Raw genomic sequence first — 569 nt, forward strand, 5'->3', positions numbered from 1 at the left:
AGGCAGACGGCGGCGGCGGCGACGGCGACGCGGACGGGAGCGGTGGCGACGGCGAGGCGGATGGCGGCGGCGGCGACGGCGACGCGGAGGGAGGCGGCGGCGACGGCGAGGCGGACGGCGGCGGCGATGAGGGCGACACGGATGGCGGCGGCGGCGACGGCGAGGCGGATGGAGGCGGCGGTGACGGCGAGGCGGAGGGGGGCGGCCGCGACGGCGAGGCGGAGGGAGGCGGCGGGGAGGGCGAGGCGGAGGGAGGCGGCGGCGACGGCGAGGCGGATGGAGGCGGCGGTGACGGCGAGGCGGATGGCGGCGGCGGCGACGGCGAGGCGGACGGCGGCGGCGGTGAGGGCGACACGGATGGCGGTGGCGGCGACGGCGAGGCGGACGGCGGCGGCGGCGACGGAGAGGCGGATGGTGGCGGCGGCGACGGCGAGGCGGACGGCGGCGGCGGCGACGGCGACGCGGACGGCGGCGGCGGCGACGGCGGTGAGGGCGAGGCCGACGGTGGCGGTGGTGACGGCGCCACGGACGGGGGCGGCGGCGACGGCGAGGCGGAGGGGGCGGAGGCG

The sequence above is a fragment of the Emiliania huxleyi genome (genome assembly GCF_000372725.1).
Source record: "Emiliania huxleyi CCMP1516 unplaced genomic scaffold EMIHUscaffold_47, whole genome shotgun sequence".
In the NCBI taxonomy this organism is placed as follows: Eukaryota; Haptophyta; order Isochrysidales; family Noelaerhabdaceae; genus Emiliania; species Emiliania huxleyi.